At 40.6% G+C, this 19,122-nt stretch overlaps 1 protein-coding gene across 1 annotated transcript in view; it reads left to right on the top strand.

The window, feature by feature from the left end:
* Positions 1-19,122, top strand: part of SYN2 (synapsin II) — a 468,511-nt gene that overhangs the window by 10,441 nt on the left and 438,948 nt on the right. The window lies entirely within an intron of this gene.

The following is a 19,122-nucleotide window of genomic DNA, read 5'->3' as shown; positions in this document are numbered from 1 at the left end:
CATTTTTGTCAATTGGTTGATCACGGTGAGGACTGTGGTGTGCTAGTTAGTTAGGGGGAGCTTGACTATAAAGTCCAGGGTCATGGCTGCCCAGGGTCTGGACGGGGTCTCAGAAGGCATTAGGGTACTGGGGGGTTTTGAGCACAGTATGGGTGCAGGTGCATGTGTTATAGGATTCAACATATGAGTGGATCATTGTGCGCCTTCGGGGTCACTAGAAGGACTGGGTGGCCATATGGAGAGTCTTGAGGCAACCCAGATGGCCTGCTAACGGCAAGTTGTGACAGAACTGTAGCACCTGTAACTGAATGGGTCCTGGCAGAACATATAAATGACCCTTGAGATAGCAACGCATCCTGAATCTGGTATTGCCCTTGACATCCTCCTCATGTGTATTGGGGGGGAAGGAGGGGACTCCTCTGCAGCTGAGTGGATCAGAGACATGAGAGCTGCACTAATTGCACAAATTGTTATGACTTATGGCTTCAGAAGAGATTGTAATATTTACAGTCAAGGTGAGAGAGTATCAATTCATGGACAAGGGTTTTAGTAGATAGAATGGCAAGGCTAGAATGGATTCTGGAGATGTTCTTTTAAAAGAAGAATGACAAGATATGGAAGGAGAAAGAATGGAATAAAAAATTATGCCAAGGTTGTAAAAGAGGACAGTGAAATTCCCCACGGTAATGCTGAGTACAAAGGAAGCAGCACTAATACAGAGAGATTTGTAGCTTTGGGGTGGTTATCATATATGTTTACTGTGGACACTGTAACTGATAGGAACTGCTCTGATGGAAAGCTTGGAACAATGGGTGATTGTACGTCAAATATGAAATACAGTGCTTAGAAACAATGGCTTGACAGCCTGCATTCTGCATTTCCTTGCTTCTGTGGGCTTCAGATACTAATTATTTTAATTCGGTCTTTGTATTTAATCATGCACACTTGTTGCTGAGTTGGTTTTTCAATTTGCTTAGTCTCTAATGCAAAGAAATTAAACAAGATGATAGAATTCACACACAGGGTTGTTGTTATTCCAGCTTAAGAGAAACTGATACTTTAATGTTTTTTTATTCCAGAGAATCTCCATTATACTGAAAAGAGGAATTTTTGCTACTGAAATCATCTATTTTTGCTATTTAAATAGTTCTAGCCTTGCATCTAGGACTTGTGGGGCAAGGAGAGGGTTAAAATAAACTGCAAACCCCAGCCATATTGTAGTAAAAATAAAGCATTCAGTAAATGAAACTCTACATAGCAAAACTATATAATTTCTAGTGATGAGGGAGTGGTGAGTACAAAAGATCCAAAATGGAATAAGTATCCAAATATTTGGATGCTTATTCCAGCTATGGAGGGTCACCCACTTTTCAGCCCCATCTCCATAAAAAAGGCTCCAGATGAGAAACCAGTTTGAATAATTTTCTCAGATGAAGTGTCTACAATGTGTGCTCTCTGTCTAAAGTAGTCAAGAAAAAAACTGTTTCTTTTCAAGGAACTTGAGGTCTGCAATATTTTTAGAAATCACTAAGAGTCTCCTGGTTCCACAATTTACCCCATCTTATACTTTCCACCATATTTGTCCTATACCTACTAATCCATCTCTGCAGGGACTGTTTAATAGTCAAGTAGCTTTAATAAGCTTTTATCTTTTTTTAAATTAACCTGTCAGGAAAATTTTCTATTTCCCCTAATATATGGCTTTTTCCATCCCTGATTGGACCAGACCAAAGTCCAGGACTAACAATATTTAGTCCTGCACAACTGATAGCTTTAAGGTGTGACACCTTAATAGAATGTTAGAAATGGAAGCTTTATACCATTGGAAAGGGGAGATTTCCTGCTTGACAATGGGAGCCTGCAGTTGTTGATGTTGTACCTTAGAATCATTTCTTTTTAGTTATAGAAAAGTTGTTTTTCAGTAGTCCCATATGACCCTATACAGTTGAGCACATGATAACTAGTTGACTTGGTGAAGAGAAACAAACTAACATCAACAAAAATGTTTAACTCTAAAACATGTTATAGTGCTCCTTGACATTTGGAATGACTCATGTAACTCATTCATGGCTTCCCCCTTTGTCAGTGGTATGCTCATCCCAAACTCATGCTAATGAACATTAAGATCACTGTATCATTCTCCCATTTGTGCATAAACAGTAAACATATCATAGTTTTCAAAACACACTGTAAAGCCATGGCACTCTGTCAATTGACTGGTATGATGCAGCTTTACCATATGATGAATATGTTGCTGGAAAGGTGTCAGTCTCAATATCCATTCTACTTCATTTTGTCTGCCACACTAGTTAAAGGAGATAAACAACTGCCTATATTACTGATTACCAATAAACAAGTTTCAGGCGACAAATGAGGCCATAAAGTATGACACTCAAGAAAGACAGGATTTCCCCTATATAATTAATGAGTAGGCATGTTTGCTTTTTAAACCAAAGCAAGTACTGAGTATTTATAGCCAAGCACTATGTAGTTGTGATGCTTCCCAGGGGTACTCAGGATTGTGAGGCTCCTCATTACCACCTGCCCTTAGCATGAGGAAGCTTTCTCTGGGCCTGCTGAGGGTCAGTTCCCCAACACAACTGGCCATGGGCAATATAAGCACTCCTGTCTAGGCCTACACAGGCCCCGATCTCTTTCTATAGGTTAGTGATAGGCACACTCCAATCCCTGAGCCTTCTGAGCATCTCCTTTAGTGTCAAGCCCCTGTTCCACTGCAGTATTCCCTGATTCACTGCTTCCAAAAAAGCAGTTCACCCCAGCTTACCGTCAGATCACTGCTGTGCTTAACACACAGCGCTTGGATATATTTATAGTAGGGCTGTCAAGCGATTAAAAAAATCACTGCAATTAATCGTGCGATTAATCACACTGTAGAACAATAATGGAATACCATTTATTTAAATATTTTAGATGTTTTCTACATTTTCAAACATATTGATTTCAATTACAACACAGAATACAAAGTGTACAGTGCTCACTTTATATTTTTTTTTATTACAAGTATTTGCACTGTAAAATACAAAAGAAATAGTATATTTCAATTCACCTAATACAAGTACTGTAGTGCAATCTCTTTATCATGAAAGTTGAATTTACAAATGTAGAATTAGATACAAAAAATAACTGTTTTATTTTTGAATGCAACATAAAACTTTAGAACCTACAAGTCCACTCTGTCCTACTTCAGCCAATTACTCAGACAAACAAGTTTGGTTACAATTTGCAGGAGATAATGCTGCTCACATCTTGTTTACACTGTCATCTGAAAGTGAGAACAGGTGTTTGTATGGCATTATTGTAGCCAGCGTCGCAAGATATTTACATGCCAGATGCGCTAAAGATTCATATGTCCCTTCATGCTTCAACCACCATTCTAGAAGACATGCGTCCATGCTGATGATGGGTTCTGCTAGATAACGATCCAAAGCAGAGCAGACCGACACATGTTCATTTTCATCATCTGAGTCAGATACCACCAGCAGAAGGTTGATTTTCTTTTTTGGTGGTTCAGGTTCTGTAGTTTCCACATCGGAGTGTTGCTCCTTAAAGACATCTGAAAGCATTCTCCACACCTCGTCCCTCTCAGATTTTGGAAGGCACTTCAGCTTCTTAAACTTTGGGTCAAGTGCTGTAGCTATCCTTATAAATCTCACATTGGTACCTTCTTTGCGTTTTGTCAAATCTGCTGTGAAAGTGTTCTTAAAACGAACATGTGCTGGGTCATCATCCAAGACTGCTATAACATGAAATATGTGGCAGAATGTGGGTAAAACAGAATAGGAGACTTACAATTCTCCCCCCAGGAGTTCAGTCACAAATTTAATTAATGCATTATTTTTTTTAACAAGCATCATCAGCACGGAAGCAGGTCCTCTGGAATGGTGGCCGAAACATAAAGAGGCATATGAATGTTTAGCAGATCTGGCACATAAATACTTGCAACGCCGGCAAGAAAAGTGCCGTGCGAACGCCTGTTCTCACTTTCAGGTGACTTTGTAAATAAGAAGCAGTCAGCAGTATCTCCCATAAATGTAAACAAACTTGTTTGTCTTAGCAAGTGGCTGAACAAGAAGTCGGATAGAGTGGACTTGTAGGTTCTAAAGTTTTTTGCATTGTTTTGTTTTTGAGTGCAGTTATGTAACAAAAAAAAATCTACATTTGTAAGTTACGCTTTCACGATAAAGAGATTGCACTACAGTACTTGTATGAGGTGAATTTAAAAATACTATTTCTTTTGTTTATCACTTTTGCAGTGCAAATATTTGTAATAAAAATAATACTATAAAGTGAGCACTGTACACTTCGTATTCTGTGTTGTAATAGTAATCAATATATTTGGAAATGTAGAAAAAATCCAAGATATTTAATAAATTTTAATGGGGGGGGGTTTCTGTTGTTTAACAGTGTGATTAATCACAATTAATTTTTTTTAATCACAGTTAATTTTTTTTTAGTTAATCGCATGAGTTAACTGCGATTAATCGACAGCCCTAATTTATAGTGAAAACAAGTAAACATTTATTTAACAAAGTACAAAGATTCAAGAAGAAGTATTGGAAACAACTGATTACATATAAAATCATTGCATGTTTTCTAGAGCTTAGACTTATTTAACTAAATATTTTCATGGCTTCTAGAGCAATGCTCACTCAAAGCCCTTCCAGTGTGTTACAGGCAGGCTTGGCTCCAATGAAACATTCATGAGACAAGTCAGGCTGTGAGCTTGCCTCCTTGTGAAAGATCCCTGGTGTCTGTTTGGACCCCCAGATATATCAAAAAACCCATTGTCCTTATTCATAAACAGGATGCCTCTCCTGCAGTTTTTTCCCCAGTCTATTCCTTTCTTGAAGATTTCACAATCTCTTAATCAGCATCTGGCTCAATATGAAAATAGGTATACAGTGTAAGAAACACAGCACACAATGACCAGACAGGGAAATAAGCATCTGTTACTCTCTGCCTGAAAGAAACCTGTCAGAAACATGTCACCTCCTGGCTACCTGCCTTAAGAACATAATTTTCAGTATAGACTCAGTACATACATTTTGCAGTGATTATGATGACAAGTGGCTCTCATTAGAGATCTTACATGCCACACCCTTTAGTGAATTATTATGCATATATCCAACCCAAAGGATCCCTGTAAAACTTTGTGCACGCGCCCCCCGACCTCTGCCAGTTGGCACGAGGGTCCAGGGGTCACAGTACTACTTTGAGTTTTTTGGATAAGAAGGCATTACGGAAATGCAAAATCTTTACAACATCAGCACACTCTGAGGACCTGGGGGACTTTATAATTTTTTGTTCCCAGCTATCCCCTTAACACTCTCTTTGGTTAAGGGGATAGTTAGAGCACTGGTGGCTGAAATCCTGTGCTTAGTCTCTGACTGACTGCTTATGAAGTGGTGCTCTGCACAGAGAGCACATCACTCCAGTTCTCCATATTCTGGCCTACCCTCCAATTATTGACTCTATAGGTCTTTGACCAGTAAAACCTAACATTGTTTACACCTAGCCATCTCTGTCCCTGTGTGATATTGCTGTGCCTGTGATCAGCAGGGTCTTCTTGTCCTAATAGCCCATAGTGTAAGAGAGGGGACAAGTGTCAGGATGTTTTCTATGAGGAGTTCTTGACCCTGGAAGTTACCCTATTAGACCAAAGGGGAAGAGTATGTCTACACTGCAATTAAAAACCTGCAGCTGGCCCGTGCCAGCTGACTCCGGCTGCAGTGTAGACTTTTGGGATCAGGCTGGAGCCTGGGCTGTATGACCCTGCAACATGGGAGGGTCCCAGAGCTTGGCCTGCAGCCCAACCCTGGAAGTCTACACTACAATGAAACAGCCCCACAGCCTCAGCCCCATGAGCCCAAGAGACGCTGTGATATCAGAGACACAAAGAGCATGCAAAGTTACCTAGCAATTTCTTCCATCAAAGGTGGGTTCTTCCAAGATGACTCTATGGAAGGCTTGCAAAGACTACAGAGCTAAATATCACAAACAAGGACCTGGGGGGAAATTCTGGGAAAGTGTTTCACTTAATTCATTTAAATTCTGAAAGCTGAATTGGGATGTCCCAAGACATTGGCACTGGAAGATTTATGGATTTTAGTTTCTGGGAACAAGCCCCACAATAATGATGTGCATTTACAAATGTAAAACCACAAATCATGCCATGTTTCCTCAACGGCTTATGAAAAAATGAAACACAAAGGACAACTCTTATGTGGAACAGATCCATCCCAGCAGAACCGGTCCACAGACCACAAATTAAAATGTAATAAACATCCTAACATCCGCAACAAATCACTTCCCACAAACAGAGAACTCCTGAACTGGATAAGCAATTGAGAAGTAGAGTCTTTGGCAGGCCAGGAAAAGTTTATTTGAATGTCCTCAAAATTTGGAGTGGAAGGAAACATGTTTCTGATCTAGGGTTCCAGTCTTGGCCTTTCTATGTTTATGATATAAACATATCAGTAAAGAAAAGCAGATAACTTGTGTACCTTGCATGTATGAAGTTTTTCTTTCTTTAATTCTTTATACTGGAATTGATATTTAATCATTTACGTTTTATGTAAAATATGGTGCTTTAATTAACAGCTTATGATGAGATAGACAGGGCAGTTACTCATTTTTTTTTTTATACAGCCCATAAAATGTAGTGTCCTCACTGGTTTTTCAAATCACGCAAAAAATAATGTTGTGTAGCAAAACACAATTCCATTCTTCAGCTCAGCTATTGCCATCCTTTCACATTCTTTTTTGATCTCTCACACCACTCACTACATTAATGGCTTATCAGGACTTTACATACCTGGAATTCAAAATTAAGTTGTGGTAACTAAAGCAGCCATTAATTAGAACAACTTGCATTCAGTTTACTAATTTGGTTTATAAGTGAATAGGGCAGTCATTTACTTTAGTGTGAAGTAAATCACATATTCTCCCTCATTTGCTACATTTTATATAGTGTTGTAGTTTTTGCATTGTTGCCTAACCAATGAGTTACCTTTTGCATTAGTCATTTTTCATGAGTTTATTACTGGGGCGTGAGGACCTGTTGCAATTAGTCTGAAACTTGACTAGATCACTCTCAGAATTGCAGCATGTTTTCCTCCAAAACTTCATGAAAATTGGGTGAGTTGTGTTTGGCAGCAGAAAAAAAGTCATTTTAAAAATGCTTTAAAACTTCTCATCTTTGATCATATTGACTTTTCAATAAGAAAATTGGCATGTATTTAGATCTTCAGATAAATATATAAACAAAGCAGAAATCCAAGAAAACCTATAGTTTTCATGGGGCTGAGATAAAGTTTGTATTGTATATGGGGAGCAACTATTCTTTGTGTGTGTGTGTGTGTGTGTGTTTGACATGTTAGTTTAAGTATTCAGCTCTACTGATCTTAGTAGAAATACCTGATTTGTGGCTTCTTTATTACTTCCATTGTGTTTGGATAATATCCCTTACAGTGGATACCATATCTGACCTTTCCCACCTTGTTTAAAAGCTCCATTGCCATACAAAGTCAGATGTTAAACACCCACAAAACATATTTAAAAATCTGACTTAAAAAGGGGGATTGGAAATTTGAGAAGCATTTCTTACATTCAGCAGATAGTTGGCTAAAATCTGTAGTTATTCTATTATGTTAACAAATTGTATCTTGTATCTTGGCCACATTTTAGCATAGGCAGTAATTACTTTATCTTTTTATTACCTGGGGAGAAGGTATTCTTTGTCACTTTCTGTTCCTAAATTGTTTACCATCTTATGTGCTATCATAATGGTAGGTCTATTCCACCCTGGCAGAGGTGCCTGTGTTTTGCTGATAAAATTGCCCCTATATTGTATGTTTAGTTTTGCAAGCTGTTTAATTGTTTGCAGAAAGGGCTACTGAATTTGAATCAGTAAATATGTCCTGGAACAACTGTAATGTTATGGAAAAATCAATAGATGAGCTGACATAGCTTTTAATTGCAAAAGGAAATACTCCTCACATTATTAGTGTAGCCAGAAAATGTACGCTTTTTTTCGAATTACAGGATGTTAGCAAGATCATAAAGGTTATGTAGCTTCAAGACCAAAAAAGTGGAGAGCAGGAGGGGAAACTGATTATGCATAGTTCTGTAAGTGTTGGAAAAACCACATCATGCTTATTGCTGAATCTACCTGGAAGTGTGATGCCACCAAATTAGCCTCAAGTCATAAATTTAAGTTACTTTCTGTCTAGTTCTTTTAAAAATATATAACTGTCAGTTCAGCAATACCATTTATGTTAAATTGATCTGATCAGCTTTCTTATAAAATAAAGTATTTAGGTTTCTTTGGACCATATCTTGCATTCCTTAGTCAGGCAAAATTCCCATTGAACTTTGAGTAAGGACAGCAGAATTTGGCCCTTAAAGAGCAAAGTCTTTTCAGCTTTTCCTGTGATACTCAACAATTTAAAGTAAGACCAACAAAATAAAAATTAGAAAAATAAAAAAATCAGAAGACAAACTGTACTCATTCAGCATGGGAAATGGCATAATAAGACTGCTCTTACCATAGGTTTATGTATTGGAATAAATCTTGAGACCGTTATTTTAATTTATTGTACATTTTTATCTAATAGCATCATCTATTTGTCCTATAACTCATACCAAATTGTACCCTTCTTGATCCAAATTACTCTCATGTGTCACATTGTACAGAATTTTTATTGTGCACACCTCTTCAATCTCAATAAACATAATTATTGGGAGCACAGAGCTCTTTTCTGTGATCTGAATTCAGCTTTGTTCAAAACTTGCAAATCTAGAAGTATTAGCTGTCAGAATTCATGGTTCATTAAACCAATTAGGTTATAGTATTTCAGTAGTATTTTTAATAGACTATAGCCCACATTGCAACATCTGATTCAATGCACTTTTGTCATCATTAAAAATATAACTGGATTTGAGTTTGAAGTAATACAATGCATGCACAAAGTACTATATTGATATGCTAATTAAGAGACAAATTGTGCCTTTTGGCACTGGCCCCCACTGGGACAGTGAAGAACTTCACCCCTTCAGAGGGTGCAACATACTCCCCAGTGCTTCCCTTCTCCCCACCCATTCATACTTCATTTGGGGTGTCTTGCACATGAGGGAGCAGTCTCTGTTCTCCACGGAGCACAGGTACTGCAGTTGTTCCTAGGGTATGGCTACACTTGCAGCTGTACAGTGCTATGAGTTAAACCTGTCTTCGTACAGCTGAGTAGGGAAAGTGCCGTAGTCTGTCCACACTGACAGCTGCCAGCACACTGTCGTGGCCACATTTGCGGCACTTGCAGCGGCATTGGGAGCAGTGCATTATGGGCAGCTATCCCACAGCTATCCCACAGAGCACCTCTTCCCATTCTGGCGCCATGGGTTGTGGGAAGGGGGCGGGGGGGTGGAGCAGGGCATTCTGGGTCCTGTCCCAACGCCCCGTGTTGCATCGCTTCGCATCCCAGCAATCCCTGTGTTTCCGTCCACATTTGGCGCCATCTTTCAACAGTTTCTGTGCAGCGCGATCTGTGTTCCGTTTCGGTCTGTGAGAATGGAGCCCGAACTGCTGAGGAGTATGCCGACGAATCTAACCAGCACATAACGTTTGGCAGTCGAGCTATTCCTTAAGATCCAAAGTGACAGTGAGGAGTCCGACGTTGATAGCGAGTCGCGTAACGCGTACTACACAAAATTGCTTGTGGCATTCACAGACATGCTCAGCACCGTGGAACGCCACTTTTGGGCTCAGGAAACAAGCACTGAGTGGTGGGATCACATCATCATGCAAGTCTGGGATGATGAGCAGTGGCTGCAGAACTTTCGGATGAGAAAAGCCACTTTCATGGGACTGTGCAAGGAGCTCGCCCCCACCCTGCGGCGCAAGGACACAAGATTGAGAGCTGCCCTGCCGGTGGAGAAGCGGGTGGCTATTGCAATCTGGAAGCTGGCAACTCCAGACAGCTACCGGTCAGTCACAAACCAGTTTGGAGTGGGAAAGTCAACCGTTGGAATCGTGTTGATGCAAGTTTGCAGGGCCATTAATCGCATCCTACTCAGAAGAACCGTGACTCTGGGTAACGTGCAGGACATAGTGGATGGTTTTGCACAAATGAGTTTCCCTAACTGTGGAGGGGCGATAGATGGGACGCACATTCCTATTCTGTCACCACCCCACCTAGCATCCGAGTATGTTAATCGGAAGGGGTATTTCTCTATGGTTCTCCAGGCGCTTGTGGATCACCGTAGGCGTTTCATTGACATTAACGCAGGCTGGCCCGGAAAGGTGCATGATGCACGCATCTTTCGGAACACTGGCCTGTTCAGGAAGCTGCAGGCTGGGACTTTTTTCCCAGAGTGGAAGATCACAGTAGGGGAAGTCGAAATGCCCATTGTGATCTTTGGAAACCCCGCTTACCCGTTAATGCCGTGGCTCATGAAACCCTACACAGGGAGCCTTGACAGCAGCAAAGAACGGTTCAACTACAGGCTGAGCCGGTGCCGAATGACTGTGGAGTGTGCTTTTGGCCGTTTAAAGGGCCACTGGCAATCTCTGTATGGGAAGCTAGACTTGGCTGAAAACACATCCCCGTGGTTATATCCGCGTGCTGTACCCTCCATAATATTTGGGAATGGAAGGGTGAAAGATTCAGTCAGGCATGGACCTCCGATGTTCAACACCTGGAGGCTGAATTTGCACAGCCAGAGAGCAGGGCTATTACAGGGGCCCAGCATGGGGCTGCAAGGATTAGGGATGCTTTGAGGGAGCAATTTGAGGCTGAAAACCAGCAGTAATGTCTGGTGCCCTGCAGGGGAGTGAAGTGCAGTGGTTACAATATCAGTAGGAATCTGTGTTTGCTAAGCTGATTTGCAGTGCCTGTTTCTTTCCTGGGCTAAGGTATCTTTTAAGATATCTTTATGCGATAATAAAGAATGTTTTCAAAGCCAAAAAGCCATTTATTGAAAAGAAAATTCATTTATTGAAAGAAACACAACTGTTTGGGAATCAGAAAGGGCAAGGGGGTGGGGTGGGGAATGATACAATCATAGATTTGCGTATGTCCTGTCTGGAGTGCTGTGCAATGAGTGCTGCACTTCAGGATGGCTATACTGCATGGTGATGGGGTTTGAGTGCAGAGGGTAAGGGTCATAGTTCTCAGGGCTGGTTGGTGAAGATACAGGTGTTGGAGGCAGCTGGTGGCGGTAAGAACCCGGATGTTGGGGAAAGTGGGTTGGAGATGACATGGGGGCACAAGGGAAAGAGTTTTGGGACAAGGGTTCCAGGGGGCGGCAGGCATGGTAGTGCTCCGCCTGCATGGCTATGAATGCCTGGATAGAGTCCGCTTGGCGCTCCATGATGCTTATCAGCCGATCCGTGCTTTGCTTCCAGTGCGCTGTGTTTTCCTTGCGGATCCTGCTTTCGCTCTCCCTCCACTCCTGCGCTTTTTGATTCTCTGTAAGAGATTGATGCATCACTTCGTGCAGCATGTCTTCTTTGCTTTTTCGCGATCTTTTCCGGAGGTTTTGCAGTCTCTCAGTCGGTGATAACACGGATGGCTGAGATCTCAAGGTTGCGTCTGTAAAGGCAAAATGCAACACTTAACAGAGGCAGCATTGTTTATACCAGACAGAGTAATGATTCCCCCGCACTTAAGGAGGGCACACACAGTCTACACAATAGCATAATTTTCCCATCCCAAAGAGAGCGCACATAACCCACGGGAGCCCCAAAATGGTGAGTAAGGGGGACTGATTGTTTCAGAGCTGTATTGTCCTCTGGGTTTCTGTGCCTTGGGGAGAGCCAACAGCTGCAGGGGGCACCTACACTGAACACTGTCCCAACATTTTCCACAGGAGTTTATCCTGGACGATATCTCGCTGCTGAGGGTGACCTGGGAAGCAAGGGAGGGTCTTCTACTGCAATCCGGCTTCCACCCTGGCCCATATGCAGCTTGCCTGTGTGCAGCAATGGTCCCCCAGCCCCTCATGGGGGCGCAGACACGTTAGCCTGACTGGGACAAGGACCATGGTGGCTCTCCCAAAAAACCTGCGCAAGGGCATTGCCCACGTTCTGGATGAGACTTTCGAAGAGATTACTGAGGCTGATTACCATGATGTGATAGACCACATCAATGCACTATTCTGCATCTAGGCATGCATGCAGCCCTAACCCTCCTCTCCCAAAGAACCCACGCTGAAAAAATTTCTTTCCCGAAAAAAAATACTTCCTGAAAAAAAATAAAAGCCGCTTACCGGGAACCTGCTCTTCTGTTTGTCCTCCACCAAATACCGGCCGCTTCGACTGGCTACCTTCCTCCTGGCTTGAGAAGAGCTCCTGGCTGCATGCCTCCAGAGATTCCGGGGTGTCTCCCCCTACCCCAGCACCCTCACTCCCGCTTTCCTCCTCCTCCTCCTTCTCCCCCCATTCTGAAGTGTCCATGGTGGTGCTCGGAGTGGAGGTGGGGTCACCCCCAAGTATCGCGTCCAGCTCTTTGTAGAAATGGTAGGTCGTGGGGGCAGCACTGGAGCGGCGGTTTGCCTCCCGGGCTTTGTGGTAGGCATTCCGCAGCTCCTTCACTTTAATCCTGCACTGCAGTGCGTCCTGGTTATGGCCCTTTTCCATCATGGCCCTTGATATCTGCCCGAAGGTATCGTAATTCCCACGGCTGGAGCGCAGCTGGGACTGGACAGCTTCCTCCCCCCAAACACTGATGAGGTCCAGCAACTCACCATTGCTCCATGCTGGCGCTCGTTTGGTGCGTGGACGCATGGTCACCTGGAAAGATTTACTGATAGCACTCCACACCACGCCGGGCTGAGCAAACAGGAAGGGGATTTTTAAAATTCCCGGGGAATATAAAGGGTAGGTCTGACAGTTGGTCACCTGAGGCCAGGGCAGTAGAGTTCGAACTGATGAGCAGAGTGGCTAGAACAGGCATTGTGGGATTCTGCCGAATACTTCTGGAGGCCAATCAGAGCGCATTGGGCGGCCACACTGGTGCCGCAGTGCAGCAGCAGCAGCGCAATACTCTTTATTCCTCTCGGGGAGATGGAGTACAAGCAGCGCTGTAGCCGCGGAGATACAGCGCTGTACGTGCCTTGCCAGTGTGGAAGGGGAGTGAGTTACAGCGCTGTGGGTGGCTTTATTGCGCTGTAACTCTCAAGTGTAGCCAAGGCCCCAGTTGCAGTTCAGGGACACAAGGAGAGAGAGAGAAGACCGCTTCTTGTGCCTTCTCCTTACACACTCATAGAGTTCCTAAGTACCATCTGGCTCTGTGAATACCAGAAAAGTTAGTACAGTGTATGTCTTGTAGATACTGTTGCTCTCTTCGAATGTTTGTTTATGCATATCACAGAATTTTCACTTGCACAGCCAAGGGATTGGTCCATCCAACTCTCTACTAATATGATCCAAAGCATGCGTAGTCAGACAAGTTAGAAAAATAATCATTCATTCTCATAAAGATGTAATATTCAGGTTGATAGTAGCTTTAGGCAAGAATTAGAAATTTAAATGGTCATGTACAACAAGCAGCAATTATGGTTGACTTGACCTCTCTGTTTAGGGTTCGTAAACCAACACTTGGGAGATCTGAGTTGAGATGGGGGAGCTCAAGTTGGGTTTGTGTCTTTTCTATTGCTACAACTGAAATAGCTCTTTCCCAATGTGCCTATATCACGTCTTCATATGGCTGCACAGTACTTCTGCCACTTTGGACAACTAAATACAAGAAAAATCAGAAACAGAAAGTTGACATGTTCTTGCTTGAGGCAGCATCATAACAGCAGGAATCCTGAGGTAATTCAGTGAAGCTATCTGATAAGACAAAGTGGAGGTGTGGGACAGTTAGATATAGGAGGTCAGACACCACCGTGAGAAGTTTCAATGATATATATTTAAATCTATACATGATTGGATAATTGTTGTTATAAATAATAGAGCCATTGAGGTACAATGTAGAAAAGTACCTTATATAAAAGAAGTATATTAAAATCCAAATTTGAATTTCTTTTTTAAACAAAAAGAAAATATTGATGTTTTTGCTGATTTGGAGTTGGTCATGCAAATCCATATTCATAAAGAGTAGTCCTCACTCATACAAATATTTCCATTGACATCAGTGGAACTACTTGCATATGTGAAGCCTAGTCAACTATTGTGTCTATCATCCTGTTGCTAGGTATATTGCCTATAATCTTTTAATAAAAAGAGGGAAAACAGTTTAGCTACAAATAGTATATAGAAAGCGTTGCCAGCCTTAGGTCTGGTCACTGATATAGATAAGTAATATGTCAAAAGGAGATATGTGATAATTGCTTTGCTTTCCTGCAGTGATGTTTATTTTCCAGAGGAATAATGGTTTTTGGTATACAACTAGTCTAAGTAAAACTCCTTACTCTATTCCAAAATGCCCTCCCCCCCAAAAATAGATTGTCAATACTTTTCTCTTGTATATAAGTAGATACTTTCTAGATATGTGAAAAAATGCATTTAAATATACAAAAGACATAACACCTGCACTTGATAAATATGCACATGTAGGGCCCAAATCGACTCCCACAGAAATCAATAACAAATCTCCTATTGACTTCACTAGGTTCACCAGCAGGCTCTTAACACGTATTTGACAAGTGTAGATTAGTTTGTAATTCCTGGTGGTACTTCATAGCATACTGGTAAGGTTTCCATAATACGTCTTGTAAAAATAATTTGTTCTCCATATCATGAGTCTTCACTTAGGCACTCAGGTATTAATTCTTTACTGAGAATTTTGGCAGGGAGAACTGTCTTAGTAGGGTGATTTGTAGGATTCTCCTATAAATCAGTAAAGCATGGAGGTTTTTTTTCTTAATTTCCTGGATAAGTATTAAACTCTAGCATTAGTGCAATAGTACAATACTCCTGATAGTTCAGTGTCTGAGAATGACAATGTTTTACCCTAATGTCACTGTGCCTGAGTCTTCTCTCACACTGGTGTAATTTGGGGGAACTCAGAAGTCAGTGGAATTATATAAATTTAAGTGAGAGTAGCATCCCTGGCTATGGGTCTATCCATGTAAAGATTTTTTTTCATCACAACCATCACTTTCATGACAAACTGATCCTTACATTTTTTCATAACCGCTCATGCTGTTTGCCCCATCCAGACTGTTAGTGTATAAGACTCCATGCATTTTTACACATTTGACTGTGGCCTTTTTAGTGGAATAAAGAGATGGAGAGAAATTTATTGCACCATAAATGACATTTAAACCAGTGTAAGAGGAGTTTCAGGCCCATCATGTCTAAGAGCCCAATTAAAAAAAAAAATCTGTTCTACTGGAAGGGCATTCTCAGTGGAATACCTTCATCTCTGAAATCTGCTTCCTCCTTCTGGTCTGTCAGACCAGATCTACTGATCTTTGGACACAGTCCAAGGCCTACTTCTTTATGTTGGCGTTTACTTGAATGAGGGCTGTTGAGCTGCTATCAACTTTATTTTATGTAAGAGTCTGTCTCTTTTAAGTTATAGAAACTGTTTAGGTTTTTTGCCTTCAACTTTTGTATGTGTACCCTAATTTTATAACTATAGAGCTAGAAAAACTGATCAAGGGTATGACCCCATTTCCAGTTACATGAATGGCAAAAATCCCATTGACTACAATGAGAACAGAATCAGGCCCCACACTGTTATCAAACAATTGATTAAGTTAAATTTAAAAAGATGAGAAAATAAGTTACTTGAGACATACATTCCAGTCATTAGCCTGTTGACACTATAGACTTTTATTGCATTAAAATTGCCATTCAGAGACTATAGTGAAACCTCTCACTTCTTGCTTGCTTAAGTAAGAAATGACCACTCTCCTAATATGTTAAGGTGGAATCTCCTGGGATGCTTATATTAGCTGTCATTTGCATTCATGTGGTTATTACAGAAAACAGTACAATTAGCATGGTACCCAAATGTATTAATGTTCCAGGTTTCATTTTACAATGACAAAATTTGCTCTGTCTCCCTGATGCAATTTTAATTGAGTCAAATAACTGGGGAGTTTTGGTTTTGGGGTGGTTTTGTGTGTGTGTGTGTGTGTGTGTGTGTGTGTGTGTGTGTGTGTGTGTGTGTGTGTGTGTGAGAGAGAGAGAGAGAGAGAGAGAGAGAAAGTAATCTTGTTTTTTTTAATGTCTAATGATTTTGTTTAAATATTAGAGCATGCAGGATAACATTTAAAATGAAGTCCGAAAATTCTACACTCATTCTTATGCCAAAGTGTGGTGGACAAACTTCTTTTCTCATGTGTGTACAGCAGAGTAGATTATTTAAATAAAAGTGATTCAAATCCTTGAAGTTTAATCATGTTTTGCATTTGTACTTTAGTTATTCTCATAAAGAAAGATTGATTCTCATTTTAATGGTTACCAACTAACATATTGATTTGCAACTAAATATAGCCTTTACAGTAAATTGGTGCTTCTTTTTGATAACCAGGAGGATATGTTATATTTAGGCAATTATGTAGCTTAGCTTTTTACTACATTAATTGTTTACTTGCAACTTGTCAGGCTCTATTTGGATGGAAATTCAAATTCAATTAAAGGCATAAAAACAACATTTTAATTTTATTATTAAATAAAATGGCCATAAATATGCTAGATACATAGAAAAGAATTATCAAAATATGTTTTTCATTTAAAACCAATTTATTAAACAAAGGAAATCTCTGGTGTTAATGAATTGATTTTATTATTTCTGGTCAACCTGTCCATCAAGATTTTAGAACTAGAAGATCTCATGCTCTCACCTCATTTTTATTCATATATTGGAAGAGGAAAACAAGTTTTCCTACTTTGTCAACTCCCAGTTGGTTTCTTAACTTTAAATGAACTAGTCATGAACTGAAATAGCTGAATAAACTGAAATCAAGAAACTATTCTCTCTGCACCCATAAAAGAGGCTACTGCTGTCAAAAACTGGTTTTAGCACTTCAGCAAACTCTGGTTTCAGGTGTTTAGCCAGTGACTCCCCCCAGTTCAGCGGTCTGACTTTCTTTAAAACTTGGCAGCAAACAGGTACTGCTTAATATTAATTGTTGTATTTAATGTAAACAATTTTAATAAATTATATGTAGTTTACGCCTTAACATAGGTTGTTAATTTCAGATTTAATTTTAAATAGAATTAATTATTACAAATAAATCTGCAGTTAACTTAAATTAAAAGAAATTTTGAAATAAAAAACAGTTTTTTATACATCCTGATGTATAGGATACAGTACTAGATACTGCATTCAATGGCAGAATGTGGCGTGTTAACTATTTTAGACTGCCTAGCATTTTAGAATGAACTGCTACAGATCTTTACTGTAGAACCCACACTATAGAGACAATATTTTCTGCTGTAGGTTCTCTGATATTTAATTTTATTCCATTGGGTCCTGCTGTTGCTTTAAGATGTTACTTTAACATTTGGAGTACATTTTTTCTTTTCATTCCAAACTGTAGAAACCAACCTCCCTAAATACTGGAATTCTTAAAACTAGGGATCATCTTGAATCCCAACAGTCTCAAATTTAGGAAATCTATAAAGGGATTTGCTGATGAGGCTAATCTACTGGTATGGCTGTAAGTAAATTTTGACACATTTTAGAATCTTCTGCAAACCTGCCAATCTACCCTAGATTTCCAGGTAGTCGCCTGGGTTCTGGAGTATTATCTCACTTGTGTGGAAGACATTATTTTCAATACACAGATCTTGTTTGCCTCTAATGGCTGATGTATTATGCAGACCTTAGTACACATTTGACCCTGTGGAGTGCATCTCGTTTATTTTTACAATTTTTCACTAATTTGGCTGTTTTAAACTGCATTCTAGATGCACTGTTATACAACTTAAAACAATCAATAGAAGAGAGAAACTATTACCCTATTTCATGCTTTTTCATCACATTTGAATCTATACAGACAACCTTTGCCTATCCTTCAGGATGTGAACCAAGGGGGGAAAAACCACACACACACTTTAAGTAGGGGAACGTATGGATGATATCTTTCCTTGATGTTTAGAAGACTTCTTCAACAAATGTTAAAGGGTGTGCACCAAGGCTTTAATATACCAGATACATTATAAAACTTGTTTCTCTTTTGCTTGTAGCAATGTCAAGCTGCATGATCCTGGTGCTGTGCTGAAATTTTACCTTGAACAACCATGGCTAAGGTCACTGAAACATCTTTGGCCAGTTGGTTGTAAATAAGTTATGTATAATCTTTTGTCATCTGTCAAACTACTACTACAGTAGGGAAGTTATACAGCAGAAGTAACTAATCCCCTCTGTACATAAAGTTATGAACAATATTAAAAAGGTAGGGAAAACTGCATTAATAGAAAAATAAGGATCACAGTCAAATGATAAGTAAGTAGGGCAGCCACTTTGGATGATGAGAAGGAACATTCTTGGATTTGGAGTTAGGGGACAACTGTTTTGTCATTTGACCCATTCCTTTAGAAAGCTTACTTTGTAGTTCAAGGCAAGCAGCAGAGGTTTCAGCATGTCAGGCTTTCTCCTGCCAGCCAGAAGCAGGACCAGGCTAAAAGACACCCATGGAGAGCCCGGGGTCTTCATGTGTGCGGGTAAAAGGAAAGTGGATCCTGTCCATAACCTGCCATGGTGGTGGTTTTGGAGAGCATAGTGACTCGGAGAGCATTTGTGGGTGTGTGGCTGGGAGAGGAGTAGCATGTGTATTGTGGTGTCAGGAGAGTTGGGAAGAAGGATATGACAGTGATCAGGTGAGAGAGAAGTAATGGAATTGTACTCTTCACCATTTTCTTCAGCAACTGGAAGGAAAACCTCCAAACCTCCACTCCTAGTGTTGCTGACTAGCATCTGCCCCAGTTACCCAATCATCTGCCAGCAATGCTCTCCCTACTTTCAATTCCAATTTGTTACAATTAAAATACAATCAGTCCTGGGGAATGCAGTTTTTCATCTAGTAACATGGGACATCTGGTTTACTAATGCAGCCTTTACCACCACAGACAGCGCCCCTGTTCTCTTACATTAAGGCTTCTCCTATGCTGTTTGTTTTTGCTTATGCATGTAGCTGTGTGTGTCT

Source organism: Chrysemys picta, chromosome 7, assembly GCF_011386835.1.
Source record: "Chrysemys picta bellii isolate R12L10 chromosome 7, ASM1138683v2, whole genome shotgun sequence".
In the NCBI taxonomy this organism is placed as follows: Eukaryota; Metazoa; Chordata; order Testudines; family Emydidae; genus Chrysemys; species Chrysemys picta.
The sequence above is the reverse complement of the archived record's forward strand: the minus strand, read 5'-3'. Positions and strand labels throughout refer to the sequence as shown.